This window comes from Panthera tigris, chromosome B2 (genome assembly GCF_018350195.1).
Source record: "Panthera tigris isolate Pti1 chromosome B2, P.tigris_Pti1_mat1.1, whole genome shotgun sequence".
NCBI classification, from domain to species: domain Eukaryota; kingdom Metazoa; phylum Chordata; class Mammalia; order Carnivora; family Felidae; genus Panthera; species Panthera tigris.
The window spans coordinates 15,437,564-15,462,953 of record NC_056664.1 but is presented as its reverse complement, the minus strand read 5'-3'; the positions used below and the strand labels follow the sequence as shown (position 1 = coordinate 15,462,953).

The 25,390-nt window shown below is 49.9% G+C and overlaps 1 protein-coding gene across 1 annotated transcript in view; it reads right to left on the bottom strand.

Moving 5' to 3' along the window:
- The window catches only part of GFOD1 (glucose-fructose oxidoreductase domain containing 1), a 114,105-nt gene that overhangs the window by 3,164 nt on the left and 85,551 nt on the right, over window positions 1-25,390 (bottom strand). The window lies entirely within an intron of this gene.

Genomic DNA, 25,390 nt, shown 5'->3' with positions numbered 1-25,390 from the left:
CAGTATAATTAAATATTTGAGTCGAATTCCTTTAGTATGAAGCCAAATTAAATCAACTAAATATTAGCTTATTTTAATATATTTAAATAGGCTCTATTTTGGAGATTTTTTTTTAATGTTTATTTTGGGAGAGAGAGACAGAGTGTGAGTCAGGGAGGGGCAGAGAGAGAGAGAGAGGGAGGGAGACACACAATGGGGAGCAGGCTCCAGGCTCTGAGCTGTCAGCACAGAGCCCGACATAGGGCTTGGGCCCCCAAACCGGGCGATCGTGATCTGAGCAGAGGTCGGAGGCTTAACCCCCTGAGCCACCCAGGCGACCCGGAGAGATTTTTCGATATACGTCAATATAGAATATAAAACACCTCATTTCATGCTTTGTGTCTAGAAGTCTAGGACATTTTATATACAAACATATGTTCCTTGTGAAATATTGATAAATCTAAACTATTTAAATAGGGGCACCTGGGTGGCTCAGTGGGTTAAGTGTCTGACTTCAGCCTAGGTCATGATCTCACAGTTTGTGGGGCTCTGTGCTGACAGCTCCGAGTCTGGAGTCTGCTTAAGATTCTGTGTCTCCCTCTCCCTCTTCCCCCACCCCATTCACACCCTGTCTCTTTCTCTCTCTCTCAAAAATAAATACACATTAAAAATTTTTTAAATAAAATATTTAAACATAAAATATAAGTCCTATTGAAGTATACAAGATCATCTTCTTACATGTTTTATTAAAATTATCTTACATATGAACTGTTTTATAGCTTTAGTTTGTAAAATATAATTTATTAAAAATGTATCACTAGAGGGGCACCTAGGAGGCTTAGTCGCATAAGTGTCCAACTTCGGCTCAGGTCATGATCTCATGGTTTGTGGGTTTGAGCCCTGCATTAGTCTCTGTGCTGACAGTGTGGAGCCTGCTTGGGATTCTCTCTTTCTCCCTCTCTCTCTGTCCCTCTCCCATTCATGCTTTCTCTTTCAAAAATAAATAAATAAAAACTTTAAAAAATGTATTATTAGAAATATCATACGTAAGGAAGAGAAGAGTGTCTCTGTCTGGACAGAACCGGAATATGTAAGCTTAAGTCATAGCCAAGGCAAGTCTGATTAAATATGAGGAAGAATTTCTTAACGATATCCTCTGAAGGTCTAAACATTTAGCTCTCTCTCCTACAACCACCAACAAAGGATTACATTTTGAAAGTTACCTGCTTGTTTCTTTTGCATTATGGATTAGGGCTGGCAGTGGTCAGACATACATTTGTTGAGGTTTTTCTGCTCTTTACCGGGGGGGGGGGGGGGCGGAGAGTGGGTAGTCCCTGGATCTGAGGGGTGTGCAGTGACCGGTTCCTGTCATCTGTCTCATGGTGGGGTTCTGTGCTTTTGGCCAATGCATCTGGGGCCAAATAACAATGAGGCTTGATATGATGACTGTAATGGGTGCATAAATTACAGGTAGATTCAGGCCCTTTGGGAGACTAAGTGATTCTGGGTCTGGAGAAAACAAAAGATCAAAGGAAAGGAGAGTGACAATCAGTGGGAAAGGGATTTATTCAGTAGAAGCCAAGAGTCAAGGGAAGAAAAATAAGTCCGCTAAACCTATAGAAGCAGTCAACTGGAACATGCTCTGCACATAGACCCTTCCAGTAGAGACCTGTACTCTCCAGACCGGGGAGATCCCACAGACAGGGGAAATCCACAAGGGAAACGGAGCAATGAGACACAGCTGTCCTGGCTGTTGGCACTCAACCCGACAGAATGCATGAACTCTAACGACAAGCTGAACTGAGACCGGGTTCTGTGGAAGTCCTGCAACTGTAGGCGTCTGTCCAGTGGAGATGCCCGGACAAGCCCGCACCCTAGAACGTGGCTCTCATGGCCAAACGACAGACGTGGTCAGAACAGGTTGTAGAAAATAAATATGCGTGATGGCTGTCCATTTCCACATGCACGTTTCATTCTGGCCCCGCAGGGAAGGGCCGGAAGCCACGCAGTGACCACGTCTCCTTGACTTTTCCATGTTGGCAGAGCTGGCTGGCTCTTCGGATGACCAGGAATGACCAGTAAGAAGCTCCTTTAACTCTTAGCAACCAGTTGAGGGCTGAGGCTTTGGCACAGGGATGAGAAAACACTGGTGGGTATTACCAAAAATGCCACACGCTTACAACACATCATGTTCTGATAACACGATCCTGTAGGCAGCAGGCTCACGTAACAGTGGCTTGTGCTGGCAGGAGCAGATTTATATGCGAACGGATTGGTAGGTCGCCGCAGGGACAGGTGACTCATGCTGCCAATATCTGCCTGGCACCTGCTGGGTGTGGGCGATGACCTCTCCTGCACCCTAACCTCAAGGTCGCCCTAGCCAGGACCCTGTCTTTTTTTTTTTTTTTAATACTTATTTATTTTTGAGAGAGAGAGAGAGATGGAGAGAGAGACAGAGTGCAAGTGGGGGAAGGGCAGAGAGAGAGGGAGACACAGAACCCAAAGCTGTCAGCACAGAGCCTGATGCCGGGCTCAGACCCACAAACCGCAAGATCATGACCTGAGCCGAAAGCAAGAGTCAGACCAACCAACCGAGTCACCCAGGCGCCCCGCCCGCCCCCCCCCCCCCCCCCCCCCCCTGCCCAAGACGGTCACCTTCTCAGGATGTTCTTTCGGTCTTATCTTAATGGCACATGAGAAGTTTACCGTATTTTTTCTATTATAAAAAAACCCATAGAATGAAATAGTAAAAGAAAAAATAAATGGAGAACATTCATTTTACTTCCCATCCGCACACCCCAAACCGTCACTAAGTGGGTAAGGCTTCGCAGCTCTACAAATGGAAGATTCCGAGGTGATGAAAGCTCCTTTTCCAGAAAATGCCGGGTGAACACACACCAAAAGCCCCTATCGGGGTCTGAAACTTGTGCCTGGCTGCCCCAAGGATCTGAGACACAGGACCTCTTCCTTGAGGCTATTTCTGTGCGCTGTGGGTCCACACCACACAACCACATTCTCAGAGACAAAGACTGGTTCTGACTTCTTGAGTCTCCACTCCGCCCACGGCACCTAGAGGCGCGTCGAGCTCCGGGCAGGAACCTGGCAAACTTGCGGCCTGGCCCCGCCTCGCCGCCCGTGGTCTTCAGCAACATCCTCGCTTCGCGGGCGGGTCTCAGCAACATCTTAGCTCCTGGTATTCTCACGACGCACAAGAGACTTCTAGAAATCTATCATAGAGAATGATCTCAAACATAAGCACGGCCTCTTGCCCAAAGAGGCTTCTCACTGAATTATTTATTAGAGCAAAAAGCTAGGAACGATGCAAATGCCCAACGCGAGAAGAATGGGGGTGTTAGTTCTAGCATGGACGTACAACAGAACGTTGTTAAGCCGCTGAACGCGATGCTAATGAAGGCTTTTTAATGGCAAGCAAGAGGATTATGATGTAATGTTAAGTGAAAAGGGCTCTATTCATAGACACGCTGTGATCTCATAGACACGCTGTGATCTCAACTCTCTCTTAAAAACTACACAAGAGGGGCGTCTGGGTGGCTCAGTGGGTTAAGGGTCCGACTTCGGCTCAGGTCACGATCTCATGGTTTGTGGGTTCGAGCCCCGTGTCGGGTCTGTGCTGACAGCACAGAGCCTGCTTGGGATTCTCTCTCTCTCTCTCTCTGCCCCCTCCCCACTCTCTCTCTCTCCCCAAATAAACATTAAAAAAAAACGCACGAAAGGAAAGGAGAAAATCTGGAAGGGAACACCTCAAAATTCGTTAGTAGGATTATGACTGATTTTTATTTCCTTCGCTACATTTTTCTGTATTTTTCTAAGGGTCTACTTTGATGGCCAGAACAACTGTTAGCTTTTCTTTCCTAAGCCCAAAGGAGGCACGAAGCCTTTTGAAGGATGGGGCTCGCATGATGGCAGAAGGGCCTTTCGAAGTCTGGGATGGGCAGCCGGGTCCTAGAGCAGGCCGGTCTGTCTCAGTGCCTGGGCCCTGGGGGTAGGAGGGCGGGGGTAAAGGCGCCACTGACCCTGAACTGTGAATGCTTCAGAGACTCAGGCCAGGTCTCCTGGCTCCGCCTCCTCAGGACTCTCTGATTCTCACGGAAGCTATGGACTCTCTACAGAAGAGGCAGTTCAAACTGCACCCACACGGTGAGCCCGTGCACAGTCTTCTTGGGTTCCCAGAGCAGGCCTCTCCATCATAAACTGTACAGTTACTTCCTATTTTTAAAGTACTTACGTATGAATAAATGTTATATATGTCTTTAAATTTTTTTTAGTAGGCTCTACACCCAACGTGGGGATCGAACTCACAACCCCGAGATCAAGAGCCCATGTGAGCCGGGTGCCCTTGCACGATAACTTCTTGAAGGCGTTAGGACATATTGTTTACAAACAAGATAATGCTTCCAGTTTTAAAAGAAACCCAAGGGGCGCCAGGGTGGCTCAGCTGTTTGAGCAACCAAGTCTTGATTTTGGCTCAGGTCATGATCCCGGGGGTTGTGGGATGGAGTCCCGCATCGGGCTCCACGCTGAGTGTGGAACCTGCTTAGGATTCTTCCTTTCTCTCTCTCTCTCTCAAGAAAAAAAGAAGAAAGAGAAGAAGAAGAAGGAGAAGAAGAAAGAGAAGAAGGAGAAGAAGAAGGAAAAGGAGAAGGAGAAGAAGAAGAAAAGGAAAAGGAAAAGAAAAAAGAAAAGAAACCCAAAATGCAGAGCAAGCAGGCCCCTTACTGATTTGTAAAGTTTGTTTTCTCTCTGTTCTGGACACTCTTCCCTCAACTCTACCTGTTGGTGGGGCTTCTGCACAGCCCACTCTGGACCCCCCAACTCCTCAGGTTGTCTTTCCCAGAGTCTCCCCACCAAAATGCCCAGAACCTGAAGCTCCAATGTTCTTGGCAGTTTAACAAGAACAGAGGGCTTAAGCTAAAGAAATACAAGTCTATTCTTTGTTGTTTGCTTATCTGATTTTTCTAATTTTTGTTTTCTTTCAGCTTACTTGAGGTACAATTGACATAGGAAATTGTAAGATATTTAAAGGAGACATCATGGTTATTTGATGCATGTATGCATTGTGAAAGTATTTCTACCATCGGTTTAATGAACCTCGTGTTTCTCTCGTGTGCGAGAGAACACGTAGGTTCTACCCTCTTGGCAAATTTCAATTATACAATACAATGCTATCAGATATAATCATGTTTACCTAAGATCCTCAGGGGTGCCTGGGTGGCTCAGTTGGTTAAGCGTTGGACTTTGGCTCAGGTCATAATCTTGAGGTTCTTGGGTCTGGGCCCCATGTCGGGCTCTGTGCTGACAGCTCAGAGCCTGGAGCCCGCTTCAGATTGTGTCTCCCTCTCTCTCTGCCCCTCCCCGTTCATGTTCTGTCTATGTCTCAAAAATGAATACAAACATGTAAAAAAAATTTTTTTTTTTAAATTAAAGGGGCGCCTGGGTGGCTCAGTCAGATAAGCATCCGACTTCAGCTCAGGTCATGATCTCGTAGTTCTTGAGTTCGAGCCCTGCGTCGGGCTCTGTGCTTCACCTGCTTCGGATTCTGTGTCTCCCTCTCTCTGCCCCTCCCCAACTCATACTCTCTGTCTCTCTCAAAAATAAATAAACATTAGAAAGAAAAAAAAAGATCCTCAGACTTTATTCATCGTATAGCTGAAAGTTTGTACTTAAAGAAATATGATTCTAACTGGAGACTTCCAGTCATCAGACAGTGTGTGTGTGTGTGTGTTTCACAGAGATTTCACAGAGGATCCCCTCACCCCCAAAATCACATGCAGCATAAAGGACACGTATACTGCCGGGGCATAGAATTAACACACCTCACAGTCCTGGCTGTATCAGATGCCACCGAATATATGCTGGGATTTCTTCCAAGGAGAGCAGATAAATGCCTACCTTCCAAGTCGCCTGTCAGCCTGGCCTTTGGTCTGGCTGTCCAGAAAATACCACAGGTCTTCAGTGTCTTTGTGATTTTCAGGTGTCTTAGCACAATGCCTTTCCTGCCACCCCCGAGAAAGTGCTAGAATAGGCTCTTTGGAGAAAAGCCCTTCTCTGTTTTGTGCTGAAAAGGAAACAATAAGGTTGGGGCCAAATCTGTACGCCTCCCTGAGCACGGGACTCTGACATTCCTTTGATATGAAGGTACATAGACAACACCAGGCCAACAGGGGTTGAGAGAGTCCGTTTCGCAAGGGAAGGAGCTCGGGGAGAGACCGGAGGCCCCTCCATATGCTGGCCCCCCCAAAGAGCCACGGCTGATTGCTAATGGGGAACCACGAGGGGAAGAATATAACCTTCATCTCTGCTTTGCAGACCCTCAGAGGATAGTGTGTGTTTTCTCACTCCTGGGAAGACAGCTCTACCTCAAGGACGGGAAGGCCATCTCTCCCACCTGTATCCACACATCCTTCCCGGAGCCATGGAAACACATTCCCTTAGGAGTTTATACTATCTTGCAGCAAGATGTGGTATCCTCCTTCCAAGGCAAAAGATCCAAAACTTGGGGACCCCAAACAATCTTTTTTTTCAATGTCTATTTTTGAGTGAGAGGGAAAGAGAGAGAGTGTGTGAGCGAGCAGGGAGGGGCAGAGAGAGAGGGAGACAAAGGATCTGAAGCAGGCTCCCTGCTGACAGCAGAGACCTCCAGGCGGGGCTCGAACTCACGAACTTCGAGATCATGACCTGAGCCAAAGTCCGACACTTAACCACCTGAGCCACCCAGGCGTCCCGGGGCCCCGAACAATCTTCAAGAAAATCGCGCCACAGAGGATCAAGACAATCCAGGCCCCCAAACATATGGATTCACTTTCACTCCAAATAAACAGGCCGTGCAACATGGAGAGCAGGAAAAAGTACTCTGTGAGAAAGAAAGAGTGCGTTGTGCTTCGCCAAGCCCCAAGCATTTCCCAAGCAGTTGGAGAGCTTCAGTTATGCCCACAGAGGAACAACAGGACCTTTCTGGGCATCTGGGGACTATGGTGGATGTGGTCACCCCGCTGCTAACTCCCCCGGGGACGTGACATGAGCCATTACACCACCGCCGCCGGCTCAGCTCTCTCCACCGAGGGATCTGCCCCTGCACCCAGAAATGGATGTCTTGGAATCTTACCACCTTTGTCAAGGCGGTGAAGTATGACTCAGGGCGGGTGGCAGACAGCACATCAGGACTGCCCTGGCATTCTGGGGAAGTCTTCATAGCCTGCCTCCACGGAGACCATTTATCCTCTCGTGTGGACACAAAGAGCCTAAGTTGGGTCTTTCGGGGATTGACGGCAGCAGAATACGTCACCCTAGAATGGGCTGCTCTGGCATGTGCATTATTTCGAGATTAAAGACAATCAGGGCTCAGCAGACTCAAGAAGAGCTTTTTACCTTCCCCTTAACTACCTGAAAGAATTTAGATGGGGGCGGCTGTACCAGGAAGAGAGCTGTTACCAAAGATAGCTTTTTATATCGGAAAGACTTATCTGCATGGCCTGGAGAATATTTACCAAGTATTTGTCCTTCTCATCTTCCTGTGAAATGTCTTCCTCCTCTCCTCCCAAGCCCCACACCTCTCCCCTCTTCTCCTTAGCTTGGTTATGATCTCTCAGCCTCGACTACCTGCCTGCCAGGGAGTCCCCTATTTTTATGGGGCTCTCATCCATAAGAAGCTTGTTTTTCTCCTCTTAATCTGTCTTATGTCAACCTAATTATTTAGCCAGCCGAAAAACTTTAGAAGTTTGGGGAAGATGGGGAATGTTGTCTGCCCCTGCAGTTGAGAGCCTTGGGGCCGGAACAAACTTCACTTTTCAAGCAACCCCTTCCCCCCAGCCCACCCCACCCCCGCATCAGCAAATAAAGTGAGATCTCCCCATCCATAAAATGGTGGAACTAATACCTTCCCACCTCTGTCGCGGAGCTGAGGTAGGGGAGGAAAGGAGATCGGCGGGAGAATTCTGGAGGGTGAAGGCACAATGTGGAAGGCAGTGTGCTGGCTCTTTGTCAGAAGCTTTTAAACGAAATCATTTCAGAAGGGGCTTTACTGCCCTCCTGAGATCTCTCATGGGGAAACGGGAGATCGGCCCCCTCCCAAGCCCGCTGAGTGTGTTCTCGGTAAATGAGCCACAGCACAGTATCCCCGGCCCTCACCAAGGGTTAGTGCTGTAGAGAAGGAGTTTCCAACCAGTAGACCCCAAGGTGCCTTTCGGCAGCTGGGCCCCTGCCCTCCAAGCTCGAAGTCTCCAAGCCATATCTCTTGCCAGAGACCAGAGCTTTTGTGGGGGCTGACACTCCATCCAGATGGGCCCCAGAAAGGAGCAGGGGCAAGGGACTTCCCCCTGACACCTCTACGGAAAAAGACAGGTGCCGTCTGCCGTCCGAAGAGCAGCTATCCTCTCCTGCCCTTGATCAGGTAGGTTATCCCTGGGTACCTGGAGTATCGCTGTCACCTGGCCACCCAGGGACCAGAGCCATTCCCGAGCAGAATCACCCTGAAACTTCAAAGCATGCTTCCCTGCCAGCACCCTGCCAATTACACACTCCCTTATCTAATCGATGGGGGAAATCTACGAGGCCGAGGCGACTTTCCCACCAGATCTTCCCAATTACTCCACTCGTGTTGACAATTCCTTATCTTCTGAGAGCCAAAGTGGCTGTTGGGTCTGCAGGCTGGCGCACAGCTGTCCTGGCAGACTGGCAGAACTCCCACAAGAAATTCCACCACATACAGCTTCCCATTCTTTTCTCCCATTCACAGAAGGTAGAGAACATTTCTCTGCAATTCAAGCCGGAACTCATGATCTTCATTTGTACACCGTTCTGTCACCATTTCTGTGCTAGGCACTGGGACTGAAAAATGAGTAGGCTATGGGGCGCCTGGGCGGCTCAGTCGGTGGGGTGTCTTGACTCTTGGTTTCTACCAAGATCTCATGGTTCGCGAGATCGAGCCCTGCGTCGGGCTCTGTACCCGCCGTGCAGAGCCTGCTTGGGATTCTTTCTCCCTCTCTCTGCCCCTCCCCACTCGTTCTTTCTCTCCCTCTCTCTAAATAAAAATTTTAAAAAGGGATAAAAAAAAAACCTGAGTAAGATAGCTGAATATGAGCTCCCAGTCTAGTAGAGAAGACCAACCAGAAATGAGTAATTACAGTATTTTATAGATTATGGGATCTAATATAGGGATAAACAATGAGAGTGCGAAGAAGGGCTGCCCAACTGATCTGGGCATGGTAGAAAGCTCTGTTTCAGGGCGCCTGGGTGGCTCAGTCGGTTAAGCGTCCGACTTCAGCTCAGGTCACGATCTCGCGGTCCGTGAGTTCGAGCCCCGCGTCAGGCTCTGGGCTGATGGCTCAGAGCCTGGAGCCTGCTTTCCATTCTGTGTCTCCCTCTCTCTCTGCCCCTCCCCCATTCATGCTCTGTCTCTCTCTGTCCCAAAAAAATAAATTAAAAAACGTTTAAAAAAAAATAAAAATAAATAAAAATAAAGGCATGCAAAAAAATTCAAATAAAAATATAAAGACATATATATTACAAATTAAAAAAAAATAAAAATAAATTGGGAGGACGGCCCCTTTGGAGAAATCCCTCCTCTTCAATTCCCTGAACAATGTCCCAACTCAAACCACTAATCTGACCTCTTCGCAATAGTAATGACATAATTTAAAATAGCAACAACCATCTCCTAAGCACTTGTGCCAGAAGAGGCTGAGCATTTTACATACACTTGCATTTTTTATTGTACACAACTCCATGAAGCAGGTACTCAGACAGCCCCCGTCTCACACATGTGGAAACAGCCTTTGAGAGGGTAACCACTAGCCCGCCCTCCACAGTTCGGTGAGTGGTAGAGTTGGGCTCTGAGCCCAGATTGCCAGCCTTCGAGCAAACCTGGTCTTAGCTTTCTTACTCCAACTGCCTTAGCCCCGCCGGCTTACGGCTGGCTCAGTTCCTCTCATATCTAAATTGTATACGACACCCAGAGATGACATCCGCCTCCCTGATGCGTGCCTGTGCACTTGTGAGCAATGCCAGTGCTTCGGGGGTGGGGGGGGCGGCTCCGAGGGGGACCGCATAACTGACCTTGGTGAGCATCAAAAACCAGGGCGCTGGGAGTGGGGGGGCCTGCCGTTCAGCTGGATGACAGCCCAAAGTCCCCAGAGCACCACGATTAATTTCAAACTTGAGATGGAAATGGGTCATGGTGACCCACATTCCCTTCCTTTTGTCAAGGCCCCTGACGCCGCCAGTGGGCTCTGAAAGGGGGGAACAGCCACGGAAAGGAAATCAGCACAGCTGATACTGATGGGACTTGATACTGAACTGAATTCAATGTTGAAGTGCTTTGTTGAATGTTTATTTTTGAAAGAGTGAGAGAGCGAGCATGCGGCACGTAAGCGGGGGAGGTGCAGAGAGAGATGGGGAGAGAGAATCCCAAGCAGGCCCCGAGCTGTCAGCAGAGAGCCTGATGCGGGGCACGAACCCACGGACCGTGAGATCACGACCTGAGCTGAAATTGTACGCTTAGCCACCCAGGCGCCCCTCAAATGCTTTTTTTTTTAAAGTTTTTAAAGGTTTATTCATTTTTCGGAGACAGAGTGTGAGCGGGGGAGGGGCAGAGACAGAGGGAGACACAGAACCCGAAGCAGGCTGCAGGCCCCGAGCTGTCAGCACAGACCCTGATGCAGGGCTCCAACTCACCACCGCAAGATCACAACCTGAGCCAAAAGTCGGATGCTTCACCGACTGAGCCACCCGGGCACCCCCCACCCCCCGCAGCAACCAGCGCTTTGTACAGACTTCCTCCCACTACTTAGGCTTGTTGCCTGAAATTGCCTGTTGCAGAGGAACCCCTAGCAGTAGTCAGATTTTCTCAGATGGTTTCAGGGGCATTCTGTCATCTAACCGCTGAGCCCATGGCAGCAGGGACAGCACTCCTGAAGCACTTTCCACTTTCGGTTTCCTTATCTGTAAATCCCACGAACCTGCATCACTGTGGCCTACACTGCGGAGTAGGAAGTCACTAGCCAGCCCCTTCCAGCCAGGGCATTCCCCAGGAGAGAAGAGCAAAGCTTGCCACTTCTATCCAGCCCAGGGGAGGCCCAGGGTAGAGGCTGAGACACGGCAGGTAAGGTGTGTGGGAACCAGAGACCTTCCCGGCCAGTGGCAAGCCTTCCAGAAGGTAGGTAGGCCTGCCACCTACAGGTGGCACACAGAGACCCTGGTGTGAGGGGCAGGAGGCACTGAGAGGGCCCATGGGAGAACAGAGAGGCCTGGGGTTGGATGTAGTGGCTGCAGCGGTCAGGGACTTGGGGACAGAGGAAAATGGCCAGGACTGTGGGCTCACCTGTGGAGTCCTGCTATGCTGGTCCCAAATAGCCAAATACCACCCACTGCGTCTCGGTGGTCATCATTCTGCGGAGTGGCCTGGACCAGCCCCCCTCGAGCCTGCACCACTATTCCACACCCTGCCAGGCCAGAATTCAGAGGACACCACCCGTAAGAAGGTGGTGCATGTAAGCCACACTTGCCCCATGGAAGCAGCCACCTTCTGCTGTGGGGGAGGGCAAAGGGCAGAATGCCGAATAACTGGGCCACCAGGGTCATCTAAAAGAGACAGCTATTCAAAATGTAAATGATCGGGTTGGGTGACTTTACTGGATTGCACCATAATTCCGTTCCCTGCCCGCCCGTCTAGCAGGATGGGGCCCTGAAATGGTATAGAAGTATGGTGTGAATTTCCATCACACATCCAAAAGGGTGGGAGCCCCACATCATCTCCCAAAGCCCCTCCGTTGTCCTCTCCAAAACCTCAGTACTGAACGGCCGGTTTCTGAGCCAAGGCTTTCCAGAGAAACACTATCCTCACTCACTGTGCACATCGTATGCAAGACAAGAGACTTCAGGCAACTCCTCAAACAAAAAGCAGGAAACTCTCCATTCAAGACAAACTCTCGAGCGAAGGAATCGCAGCCACACTTACCCAGCGATGTGTTTTATTTTTTTAAAATCAGGATACTGTATTTCATGCTGCCTAAGTTTTTGGCCGTTCTGAAACAATGGAGAGATCCAGAAACACTGGGTTTCTTCCCCACGACAACAATCAGTTGGAGTGGTACAGCGGCTTCCACAGGTGGGTCAACCACTCCCAACCCTAACCCCTAACCCCCAACCCTAACCCTAACCCATAGACCACAGCCCCCGCCTGCCCCTATTAATGGCTGTATTCGTTTTCTATTGCCACCATGAACACACACGCATAGCTTAACCCAACCCCCATTTATTATCTTTCAGAGCTCTGGATCAGAAGTCGGGCAGGCTCAGCGCGGTCTCTGCTTAGGCCTCTGGGGAAGAATGTGTTTCCAACTTCACAAGGCTGTTGGCTGAATGCGTTGCTTTGGAGCTCTGGGCCCAGCTTCTCTGCTGGTTTCCTCGCTGGCTGCCCAGCTTCTAGAGGGGCCTGCATTCTTCATGTGCTGTGCCGTACCCAGGCCCGTAATAGTTCCTCGAAGTGAGTCCTTCTCCCGCTGGAATATCTCGGACCTCCTCTTGTCTTCAAAGGGGTCCTGTTATCACATCAGGCCCACCCCGGATCATTCCCCTTTGGCCATAGAACTAATCGCAGGAGAGACACCAGGGAGCAAAGGTCATTTTAAATTCCACCAGCACCTTCCGCCAGTTTGCTGGTGAAGCTCCAGAGAAAAAGTCCTGCCAGGAGGAAGATTCTCGAGTGATTCACCTCAGACACGTGCAGACGGACACTCCTTTCAAATCATCCTTTGTTTCTGTGTTCTTTCAGTAGTTTTTACTCCATCAAAAAGAGAGCCTCCGTGAGGTACTCCAGGCTTTAAAAACCTATTATTAGTCTCCTTGTTACCACGGAGATCGTGTCCCCAATTCAGGGCTCCCTGTAGACAGCCGTAATAGGGACAGTGCTGGGCCGGGTGGCGGTCTGGGTCTCTGGGGGCCGGAATGAGCACGAGGAAGGGAACTGTCATGCAAGGATCCACTCGGCGCCCGGCTGCCCGGCGGCTCAGTTAAGCATCACTCGGGCATCCTTATCCCCGTTCGTCCAGAATAGGTAATCGAGGCTCAGGGAGATTAGGATTGCCCGGGATCACAGCTGTGTGACAGGCCCCCGCTGCCAACTCGGTTCTGTGATCCCAAAGCCCGAGGTTTTCCACTTTCCGCCTACGGAACCACTGCAAGGGGAAGGGAAGAAGCAGGATAAAATGCCCGGGCCTGGGCGCTCCCAGATGGGTTGATAAAAAAGGGCCAAACCCCACGGGTGCCCCCCCTGGACCCCAGCACTGAGACCAGAAGTGACTTGGGAAGGCAGTGGAGGTGGCGTGGGGGGCAAAACCAGTGCTCGAAGGGGGAAGAGCTGGAGAACAAGAGGGCTGGAGGCTCAAGGCAGAACAGGGGCACCTGCTGTCTCTGCAAGGCAGGTGCCCGGCCCCCACTTCTGTGGCGGTGAGCGGGCAACCGAAAGAAGCCTGTGAGGAAGGAAGGGGAGTGGCTGGGCAAACAGGTCACGGTGGACACAGGGTCCCCGCGGCCGAATCAAGGAAACTCTGCAAAAGCCACAGCCCTGTGCACGCGGGGCCCCGCCGACCCGGCCAAAGGAACCGGGAGGCAATGCGCCTGCCACACACTTCACTTCTAAGAAGCAGACGGGGGCCATGTGGTCACCACCCCGTGGGGCCTGCGGGTGCAGATCCTTGCAGGGGAACAAACACCTCCGTGGGGCGCCCAGGAGAGGAAAGCAGACCAGGGCACGAGGGAACAATGGATCTCATCCCTCAGCCAGGGCGGCGGGGGGACCCACGAGCTGGGAGACGGTCTTCAGTTCTAACTCCGCGTTCCTGTCGACAGGGCTGGACAACAGCAATAAACCCAGATCAGGGGCTCCTGGATGAGAGGTCAGGATAAGCATTAACAAACCACTTCCCCCAAGCACTTTCACCTACATCATCTCTGCCTGTTGGACCGAGTCTGTGACAAGGTGTAGGGGGTGTGGGAAGGCAGTGGTGGTTAGAAACCGAGAGGTAACCGGGGCGCCTGGGTGGCTCATTGGGTTAAGCGTCCGACTTCGACTCAGGTCATGATCTCACGTCTTGTGGGTTCGAGCCCCGCATTGGGCTCTGTGCTGACAGCTCAGAGCCCGGAGCCTGCTTCGGATTCTGTGTCTCCCTCTCTCCGTCCCTCCCCCCACTCACACTGTGTGTGTGTGTGTGTGTGTGTGTGTGTGTGTGTGTGTGTGTGTCTCAAAAATAAATATTTAAAAAAAGAAAGAAAGAAACAGGCAACCTATGATTTGGTGAGTGTGTTTGGGGGAGGGGTGGGTAGTAGAGATTCATAGTTTTCAGGGACCGCCTAACATCTGAATCCCCCTGTTCTATCTGGGAAATTCCTCACCATGTGAGTCTTAGTGGGAGGTAGAACTTCTCCCCACTACGGAAGCCAAGCCAGGGGCATGCTTTCCCATCAGTCTTTGTGGGAAAAGTCATGGGCACACACCTGGGTTTGGCCAACCAGGGACCCCGCCTGGGTCTGGTTCAGAAAAAAGGAACAGTATGGAGAATCCGCGCTGGCAGTGGGACGTGGCAATCTCTGGTTTCCAAGGGTTGCTGTGGCAATGACTGCAGTGAGGACACCTATAATCCAGTGCCAACACCATCCAAAGCAACAGGGCCATCCACGTTGGCTGGGTCCTCTGGCGTGACTCATTCCAGCTGCCCACCCTTTCTTTGTTCCTCTTGTTTTCCAAGCCTACTCCCCCAACCTAAGTTTCTGCGATGAACTAATCTCCTTTCTAGAAATTCTCTTCCGCTAATATCAGTCAGGTAGTTTTTGATGTTGGCCGTTGAAATGCTTCTCCAGCACAACAGGTTTACAAGCTTTCTGGATCCCTTTCGGAAAAGGTCGGTTTGAGCCCAGAGGAACCACGGAGAGCCTGTTAACAAAGGAGCCTAAGATCCAGCGTGCTTTATTGGAAAGTGAAGCAGAATGAGGGTCAGGTGACCTCATTAAAGTTCCAATTCCAGCATTTGGGACTGTGTGACACTGAGGGAACTCCGTTCCCTTATCTATAAAATTGGAATAACGACGCCTTCCCAGGGCTATGCCGAGGATGAAATGATGTATCGGCAACTGTCCCGACACATAAAAAGTGCTCCTGGATGTCTATTGAAGTCAACAATGGATCTAAATATACACTGCTTCTGTCAGTTCCTAGAGCTACAAGAATTCAAAATAGGGGCGCCTGGGTGGCTCAGTTGGTTAAGCGTCTGACTTCAGCTCAGGTCATAAGCTCACGGTTCATGAGTTCAAGCCCCATATCGGGTGAGCTCGAGCCCCAATGGGGGGAGCATGAACTGTGCATCAGGTGGTGAACATGAGCCCCGCTTCAGGGGAACCCCACTTCTCTCCCTCTCTCTCTCTCTCTCTCTGCCCCTCGCTCATTTGCGCCCTCTCTCTCTCAAAAAAAAGAAAAGAAAAGAAAAGAAAAAAGAAAAGAAAAGAAAAGAAGGAAGGAAGGAAGGAAGGAAGGAAGGAAAGAGAGAGAGAGAGAGAGAGAGAGAGAAAGAAAGAAAGAAAGAAAGAAAGAAAGAAAGAAAGAAAGAAAGAAATCAAAAGAAGTTGGACAGCAGGGGGGTGGGTAGGTACCAAGACTTGAAATCAGAATGGGTTCTACCTCTGGCTCTGGCACCAATTCAACGTGCAAAGACCATCTTTGAAACAGGGCTGGTATCAGGCCCTGGCAGCTTTCTTTTAAAAAAAAAAATTTTTTTTATTTTGATGTTTTATTTTATTTTTGACAGAGACAGAGGGTGAGCAGGGGAGGGGCAGAGAGAGAGAGAGAGGAAGACACAGAATCCGAAGCAGGCTCCAGGCTCCGAGCTGTCAGCACAGAGCCCGACGCGGGGCTCGAACTCACAGACCGTGAGATCATAACCTGAGCCGAAGTCGGATGTTTAACCAACTGAGCCACCCAGGCGCCCCGTGGCCCTGGCAGCTTTCTAAGACCACTGACAGCACGAAACAAGTGGTACGTAGGGCAGTCTGCCGGAAGGCATAGCCTATTACACGAACAAAGTTACTGCTGAGATACGGTAGCAAACCAGAAAGCCTAAAAAACCAAGCCTACGGCAGTGCTCTCTGTCTGGAATCGCTGGGCTAGATGCTAGCTGCGGTCACGAATGACACAAAATGCAGAAGCTACAGGCACTGGCTGGGGTGCTGACTTGCTCCATAACCCCGGGCAGGGACTTCTGTCGGCCCTGGTGGCTGGGAGGCGTGGCAACAGGGCGTCAAGGCTGGGCAACTGCGAAGCGAAGGCAGCGCCGGAGACATTTAGCCGTGCACCTTATTACCGGCTCCTGGCAAATAACTAAAGCTCAGCTGGTGATGGAAGGGTAGAACCCTTTCTTCCTGAGAACCAAACCTCACCCTTGGTTGCCTCTGATATCTTGACAGATCTGTGCTAACATCATGGCCCGGAGGAGGGTCCTGTCTACAGAGCTCAGAACCTCAGGAATGGGCAAGACTGAGGGAGGAGGCTGGGGGTGCGGCGGGGGGCAGCTTTACAAAGCACCTCGCAGAACGTGGAGATCCAGGCTTCCCTGAGCAGCCCAGAAGCCAGCAACTTCTTCCCTCCTGGAGCCTGCTCTCTTAAAGGGACTGTGCTCAGTTTTTCATCCTGGAACCAGATGACAGCCCTCTGGGCATAGCTGATGACAGTTTCAGCCAGCCCCTTCCAGCCGAGGCTAAAAGCTGGAAAATTGCTCCCTGGGAGGAGCAGAGACCAGTCACATTGCCCAGTCCCATTGTCCCGTTGCACTGCCCCGTCGCATTGCCCCAGGTGCTGGCTGTGGTGAGTCTTGAGATTTTTTTTTTTTTTTTTTTTTTGGCAACAATCTGCAAACAATGCAGACTCTTTTTAAAAAGAAAGAATCCTAGTTGGCAGATTCCCAGGAAACTGGGCATACCTGCGTCTGTGCTTGCCCCAGTAATACCAGTTGAAAGCTTGGGAAACCAGAAAGCCCTTGGCTTGGTTGGTGAGGTCAGGTGGCCGCCGCCCCATTTTACAGATGAGGAAATGGGCCAAGTCTTAATGCTTTCTCTTCTCCATAATACTGTGGGGCCCTGGAGGAGGCTGGGATGCAAACATACAGACGGTAAAGGCTCTTAAGGCTCCATCTCAGGGGAAAGAGTCCCAGCAAGGCTGTAATGGCTCCAGATACATCCTGCAGAAGCTCCTGCATGAAGGACTCTCCCGGACTCCCAGGAGAGGGGTCCGCGTGGGCACAGTGCTGGCCTGGGGCTCCTGAACTCATCAGACTTGCCCAGGACTCGGGTCGAGTATGTGGGGAGATGTGCAGATGTCTTAGACACAGCGGATGCCCTAATGGCGGGCCAGAGACAGAGAACAAGGACAGAAACCACGCTTGGTGTGGGAGGGGTGTTATAGGACTGATGTCCACGCCTAGGGAGTTCTTCAACCCCTTTCGGGCCCTCTGAGGGCAGAGAGCCAGCCTCTGCCAAGGGGCCTCGCGTGGCTTGTCCCCTTCCCTCTGAGAGGGGGCTGTCCTCCACCTCTGCCCTCACCCATGCTCCTAGTACTAACGTTGCATCCAGAGAAAAGCTTGTCATCATCACTCTGAAGTCTCAAGGCACCCCAGTTAGAAGACGAATAGAACGAACACCGATTCACTGAAGCATTACCATGTACCAAACTCCTAGCAAAGTGCAATTATACTCCTCCCAATACTGTGGGAGGTCACTGCCCTTCCCAGGTCACAAACCACCACGAAGGGTCAATAACCCAACCAAATTCAGACGCTAGTAACAGAGCTGGGGATTCGAATCCACATATTCTGGCTCTGTGTATCTGTGTCTCACCTTGAATACTACGTTGCAATTCTAAATGCAACCTGCCAGGCACTAAAACATGACGACAAGAACCGAGGTGTAATCGTGGATTTTCCCGTAACCTTTTGTTCCGTTGCAAACCCTAATGGAAGGCCTCCCGGGGAAGAAATGGGAGAGGGTGCCCTGGCCTCTACCTGATCTAGAATCTTCCACCGCGAGTTTCTGTGCTTTACAACCATGGTTCCCAGCCTGAATGCCTTGGCACCCAAGGCGTCCCAGAGGTCCAACAGGGAAGTCACAGGGGCACTGCGGTGTATTTTCAATGTTTGAGGACCACGTAGTCCTAATAGATGCTCTGTTATCTCAAGCTCAAGGAAATTATCTATCAGCTCAAGGAAATTCAGTTTTGATATTGGATCGTATGACATTCCTTTCAGTAATATCCACTCTCTGTAAAACTTGGTTTTTGGCAGTTGCTGTGATGAAAACAAAACAAACAAACAAAAGTACCAGGCAAAAATTCAGGCAGGATAGAAAATGAGAGCGGTTGTGTTCTGATTCCAGGGTTTGAGAAGTTGCACAGTGCCCAACAGGCACACACACACCATTACAATTCATTCTGATTATTTAAGAATGAAACAATTACAGGGGTGCCTGGGTGGCTCACTGGGTTAAGTGTCCAATTTCGGCTCAGGTCACGATCTCGCGGTTCGTGAGTTCGAGCCCCGCATCCGGCTCTGGGCTGACAGCTCAGAGCCTGGAGCCTGCTTCCGATTCTGTATCTCCCTCTCTCTGCCCCTCCCCCGTTCACACTGTCTCTCAAAAAGGAAAAAATGTTACAAAAAATTTTTTTAACAGAATGAAATAATTATTCTTTCAATGTAGGTGTCATTTTTTCCCCAAGTCTCCTGCATGTTAGAACACAAATACTTATTATTTTGACTTACTAAATGAAATTTCTAGGTATTTCTTTGGCCCTTAGGAGCACCATGAAAAAGTACCGAGACACTAAAAATGTTGAATGGAGAATGCTGAATGGAGAATGTTTGGGAACTTCTGTTCTAGAACATTCTGTGAACGCCCTCCTCTCACCTATAGTTATAAGTTCTTTAAAGGCAGGAACCACCTGTACTGGTCAAGACTTTGATTTCCCCTCAGCAAAGTACCTGCCTTGCTGTATTTTTTTTTTTTTTTTTAGCACCTGTTCACAATTGACAACAAAAGACTGAACTGAGCTATAAGAGGCCATTAATGATCCACAGATGTCCAGCCAGGTATGAGTGATTATGGGGTGATTACACTTCAGCTAACAGGTCCCACTAGCTGGGGGTCAGGGACACATAAGGCACCTGCTGGGCCCTACAGAATAAATACAATTTTCTGAGCTCTCTGATGCAAAGTAAAATAATCTAACTGCCTCTTACGGGTTTTGAATTCAAATAAAGATACAGCATTTAGGTATTAACCACATTAAACTCCTCTGAAAAGGAGACTTCTCTTGCCATAGGTTGGGATTCTGTTTTATTTAAGCGGAATCTGCCATTGTGGCATTGAGCTACATCATTCCCTCCCGTCTCAAAAGGCAGACCCACACCTCCAGGAAGAAGGGGCCCTCGGCATACAAGGGAGGCTTGGAGCTGGCAGGCAGCAGCAAAGTTCGAGTCCAGCCCCCACCTGTCTTTCATATACCCCCCCACCCCCACCCCGCTCCCAACCTGGTTTCTCATGGCTGGAACTCTCCAGAACAGGGAGTTGCTTCCCTGCTTCTCTATCTGCTGACCAGGGGATAAACTGGTTGCTTAGCAACAGCCACATCCCGCTGCCAGAGCAGAGGAGTTGGGTGTCCAGTGTGTGGCTGACATTCTAATCTCTGGCATGTGCCAGTCTTCTGCGTGGGTATCTCGAGATAGGGCAGGCGGGGGGGGCACCCCCCCCACACCCCCCCAGGCACCTGCTCCCACAGGGCTCTGGTCCTAAAAAACAGCAGATGATATCAGCAACCTAAAAGCGCGACTGCAAACTGTGACGTTCACGGAACTGTCTTTGGCCCCGTCCCCCACCAGCCAGAGTCAGCAGAAGCGTCGTTCGCCAAGCAGAACCCGCTCTCGGCAATCCACTTGCCTGCCATGAGCTCTACTCCCCCAACACCCCTCGTTCTGCTGCTCTCCCTGGCGGGTTTCAAGAGGCAGCATTCCCCTCTACACACACCTCTGCTGTCAGTATATACGGGCATGCATTGGGTGGCAGGGGTTGAGCCTTTACGTGGACCTCTGTTCCCGTGGCCCAACTCTGCCGCCATCCATTTTCTCATCTGCAAAAGGAGGAGACTGAGCCAAAGCAGATCTCTCAAAGGGCTTCTGATTCTTTTCATGTTTATTTATTTATTTTGAGAGAGACAGAGAGAGAGAGCATGTGTGTGTGCATGAGTGGGGGAGGGGCAGAGAGCGAAGGAGAGAGAGAATCTCAAATGGGCTCTGAATTATCATCAAGGAGCCCAACGACACGGGACTCGAACTCACGATCCACGAAATCACGACCTGCGCTGAATCCAGAGTCAGACGCTTAACTGCGCCACCCAGGCGTCCCCCAAAGTGCTTCTAAGGAACACCGGTGCTCCTGGGTGTTCGTTGCCGGGCCATACACGAGAAGAGGACTCCAAGGCCGAGAGGTTTGGGAAGTGCTTGTTAAAAATGTTAAAATGCTTCAATTCTGTGTGCCACCCTCATTCCCAGCCTCCATCCTATTCCTCACAGGGCTAGGAAACATCAGACCCACCTACTAAGGAGCCAATGACCGCTTAGCCTCACATGCTGGTGTGTGTTGGCTTCAATGTTTTTTGGTTTTTTTTTAAAGTTTATTTATTTTGGGCGATTCAGAGACGGTGTGAGTGAGGGAAGGACGGAGAGGGAGCGAGAGACAGAGAATCCCAAGCAGACTCTGCTGCCAGCTGCAGTGCCCAACGTGGGGCTTGATCCCGTGAACCAAGAGTCAGATGCTCAACCGACCGAGGCACCCTGGTGCCTCTTGATTTTTTTTTTTTTAAAGCAATTTTAAGCACCCTGTCCCAAAGGCACACAATAAACTGAAGCTGCGAGCGCCCTCCCCATTAAAAAAAAAAAAAAAGCTTCTCTAATACAGCACTTTTTTTGCACTATTAACATTTACATGAATCTCCAAGGAACCAACAGTGTGGAACGACCCCCAAACTATCTGACCGTTCCCTTTTATAACAAAGCATGCTGGGGAGAAGAGGGACAGCCTGTGTTTGGACTAGATGTTCTATAGGGTCCCTCCAAGTATACTTGTCCCATGACGTATATTCTCTGTATACTGCCCTGCTTGCAAAACAGCCAATCTGTATTTATTTGGGGGTGTAGGAGCAGAGAGGAGATGACAGACTGGAGCTAAATCAGAGCTAACTATGGTCCCACCAGCTGGCCCTCCCATAGCCTCAAGAGAGGACAGTGCCTGTAGCTGTTCTCGTGGGTACAATTCATGGAAGTGTGGGGAGGTGAGAGCATAAAAAAAAACACGCTGGGAAGCAAATGCCACCCCCCCTCTCTCGCATACACACACCTTGAGGTTGAATGAGTAGAAAAGGGGGAAGTGCATGTGTGGAAAACTGCTCAGAACAAAATCCACGCAATTAGACATGTAAACAGCTCCCTGCAAAATTCAAGTAGAGGTGCTTTGGCCAAATGCTGATATGCAATCAACTTTCTAAAGGTCCACAATCAATGCGTGTCTTTAAAAATATCTGACACCCCTTTCCAATCCATCTGACTACTAGAATCTTTTCCAAATGTTGATACAGAGTGTGTGTGTGTGTGTGTGTGCACACACACAGATACATACACACCTTCCCGTTTAGAAAGGTAATCTATCACTGCCCATCGTATGGCATTTGAGACTTTCCCTGCCTCGGCCATGCCGCGTCTCTTCAGTTTCTCAACATTCCTGCTGCTAAGTCCTCAAGTTCAAGCAGGTTCAGCCTCTCACCATGCACTTTCCTCCCTCAAACCTTTTCTCCTTCCTCTGCAACCTCTGTTCTGGCAACCCCCATCCAAGCTCCACCTGAAGTCTTATTTCAATGCAGGGTTTGAACCCACAAACCATGAAATCGTGATCTGAGCCAATATTAAGAGTTGGACGTTTAATTGACTGAGTCACCCAGGAATCCCTCAAGTATTCCTTTTTAATAATGCCAAGCAATGTTTGAGTTTCAAAAAGCCTTTTTTTTAAAGCTTATTTATTTATTTTGTGAGAAAGAGAGAGCATGAGCAGGGAGGGGAGGCAGAGAGAGAAGGAGAGAATCACAAGCAGGCTCCATGCTGTCAGCTCACAGAGCAACACAGGGCTCGATCTCACAAACCAGGAGATCATGACCTGAGCTGAAACCAAGAGTAGGACACAACTGACTGAGCCATCCAGGCACCCCTCCAAAAATTCTTTTAGAAGTTGCTCAAAACAACTTTGTTTTTGGTTGGGGGGGGGTCATTACTTAATAAATTTGAACTCTACAGTAAACAGCACATTATTTTCTTTCCCCAATTTCTTAAAGAAATAACCTACAGATTGCTAGCTAACTAGCTAATAAAAAAACACGTAGCCTGTTTTTAGAAGATCTGTCATTCAATGTTACCTCTCTCATGACTTTAAATTTTGTATTTCACATAGAAAATGAGAAAGATAGGGGCGCCTGGGTGGCTCAGTCGGTTAAGCGTCCAACTTTGGCTCAAGTAACGATTTCACGGTTCATGAGTCAGAGCCCCGAGTCGGGCTCCATGCTGGCAACGCAGAGCCTGCTTGGGATCCTCTCTCTCTATCTCAAAATAAATAAAACTTTAAAAAACATTTTTTTAAAAAACGAGAGGGGTGCCTGGGTGGCTCAGTCAGTTAAGCGTCGGACTTCAGCTCAGGTCACGATCTCACGGTCCGTGAGTTCGAGCCCCGCGTCGGGCTCTGTGCTGACGGCTCAGAGCCTGGAGCCTGCTTCGGATTCTGGGTCTCCCTCTCTCTCTCTGCCCCTCCCCCACTCATGCTCTGTCTCTGTCTCTCTCAAAAATAAATAAACATTTAAAAAAAATTTTTTAAATAAATAAATAAAGGAATATACTTTTGGGGCACCTGAATGGCTCAGTCGGTTAAGCATCTGGCTTCAGTTCAGGTCATGATCTCGCGGTTGTGGGTTCGAGCCCCACATCGGGCTCTGTGCTGACAGCTCAGAGCCTGGAGCCTGCTTTGGATTCTGTGTCTCCCTCTCTCTCTGCCCCTCCCCTGCTCATGCTCGCTCACTCTCTCTCTCTCTCTCTCCCTCTCTCAAAAATAAACAAACATTAAACATTTTTTTAATAAAATAAAAAAACAAGAAAGCTCTGCCTACAAGATATAGAAGTTAGAAAGGAGACTATGTAGGCAGGAACCAAAGTACATTTGCTTATATTTACGTCAAGCACCTCCGCAATAAAACACTGATAACCAGTGACATTGGCTCCCCCTGCACAGGAAATGGGTGGCTGGGGACAAGGGAGGCAGGGGGCTTTTCAGTGCATCTGCCTTTGTACTCTGAATTTTAAGCCAGATGACCACATTCCTAATTCAAAAATAAACAGACAAAATTACAATGCTTATTCAAAAAGCGAAAAATAACCCTTACGACGTCCTTCACATGGACGTGGGGGGCCTAAGTGTCAGGCGGGAGGGTCAGGACAGATGAAACAAGGCGGGGGCATCTCCTGCAGCACGACACCCCCGGCCTTTGGCACGGCATTCTGCCAAAAGGCACTGGTTACACGATAATGAGCCTATAAATCACCCGATAAAACGCCTATCAGTGGCCTTGCCTCTGATAGAGGAATCTTGTTTTTCCTTCCTTATAATACAATAGATTCATGAACTATCCAGAAATTGCAGTGTTGCAGGCTGGCTGGCTTCGGAGCTGGACGGATGCCAGACCCATCCCTTGGTGACTGTGCAAACCCAGATAAGAGTTAACCGCTCAGGGCTGGAGCTTCCTCACCAGGCAAATGTGGACAGCGATATCCCGAGGAGCAACTAAAGTTAGCTTACGTAAAGTGACCAGCTGCCAGCACTCACTTACAAATGGGAGATCAGGAGCCCAGAAGCCACCACAGGGGGAGGCTTGATGAGTTCCCCGGTCTTTGCCCTTCCCCCAAAGAAACCTCCCTGGCATAAATACCGCTACCCCCAACCCCACTCGAGTCAGTTCCTGGCCAAGAACCAGGAAATCTGGGGACCTTCCCTGGGGAGGTCCCACTGAGGCTTGCGTTATCCCGGCTCCCGGGGGCCCAGGGCAATTCCAGGTCCAGCTTGGGGTTCGTTCATTCTGGGGAGACCTGATCTTGGGAGGAACATGGCAGCCACCGAGCCTGGGGTGAGTAGGGGCAGACAGAAGGGAGTGCAAGAATGTAATCCTACTTTTTCCCTACCTACTGCCTTTTCTAAACTTGCAGAAGGAGGCTCTCGAATTTGGGAGCCCGGAGAGCAGCATTTAGACGTGCAGTTAGCACTCATACTCACATAGTACATACAGGTATCCGGGAGGCTACACAACATGAAAACTAAGCTGAGGAACAGAGTCAGTCCCAGTTCCATGGAGCTCACCAGAAATTCTCCAAGGGATCATAGGCATGATTCATTGAGCACCTACTGTTCTCCAGGCACGGTGCTAGACGCTTTATCTTCATTTTCCCTGCAAAGTTAGATTGCTGTGTCCTTTTTACAGATGAGGAAAACAAGGCTGGTATATTCAACCTGCGAGAGGTCATAGCGCCAACCACCGGGTGAGGATTTGAACTCAGGTCTGAGCGCCCACCTGCTTTCAGAGGCACCTCTCAAAGGGAGTGCCACACTGAGGGTCTGAGAGCTGGACCAGCAGCAGTCGCCCACAGGACAGGCGGCCTTTCCCAGGAGCTCGTGCCGAAGATTCCGGGTCCCCTGGTGTGGGAGGCTGAATGTCAACATCCTAATCCCCAGAATCCGTGAATGTTCCCTCATACGATGGCAAGAGGGACTTTGCAGATGTGATTGAGTTAAGGATCTTGAAATGGGGAGATTATCCTGGATTATCCAGGCCAGTCTGATGTCATCACAGGGTCCTCATAAGAAGGAGGCAGGAGATTCGAATGAGTGGGAGGGATGTGTCATGGGAGCAAGAGAGGTTGGAGTGATGTGAGAAAGTAGTCACCGGGGAATACAAGCAAGGCAGCTTCTAGAAGCTGGAAAGGTAAGTGGATTCTCCCCTGAAGCTTCCAGAAGGAACGCAGGCCTGTCAGCACCTTGAATTCAGACTTCTCACCTCCAGAACTGCTCAGAGAATAAGTCTGTGTTGCCTTAAGCCACCAAGTCTGTGATAATTTGTTTTAGCAGCCATAAGAAACTCACATGCCAGAAGATGCTTCCTGTCAGAGGGAGGGATACACAGGGAGGACCTCTGCCAGGGAGATGCACAGGCTCTTGGGTGGCAGTGACCACAGTATGCAGTGACTCACGGAGGACCCACGCCTTATGAGCCACGGAGAGGCTCAGC